Raw genomic sequence first — 325 nt, forward strand, 5'->3', positions numbered from 1 at the left:
AACTGAGTGGTTATGTCCGAAAGTCCTTACAGAATTTTAAAAGGTTTCAGGAACTATATTTCCATTCTCATCAAATTAATATGAATAAAAAGTGAATGTGAATGAAAAGAAAAAAAAAAAGTAAGGTTCATAAGACAATAATGATGATAATGGAAAAAAATATATAATTACAATGACAATAATGAAGTTATCCTTTACACTATCAACAACAGAGTAGCAATTGCCATCATAATTATACAATTTATAACCATCATTAGTACTAATTACTATACTAGTAATTACAAAAGATGTTCATAATATGATATAATCGCAATAACTTAAAAGT

Source organism: Penaeus monodon, chromosome 23 (assembly GCF_015228065.2).
Source record: "Penaeus monodon isolate SGIC_2016 chromosome 23, NSTDA_Pmon_1, whole genome shotgun sequence".
NCBI lineage: Eukaryota > Metazoa > Arthropoda > Malacostraca > Decapoda > Penaeidae > Penaeus > Penaeus monodon.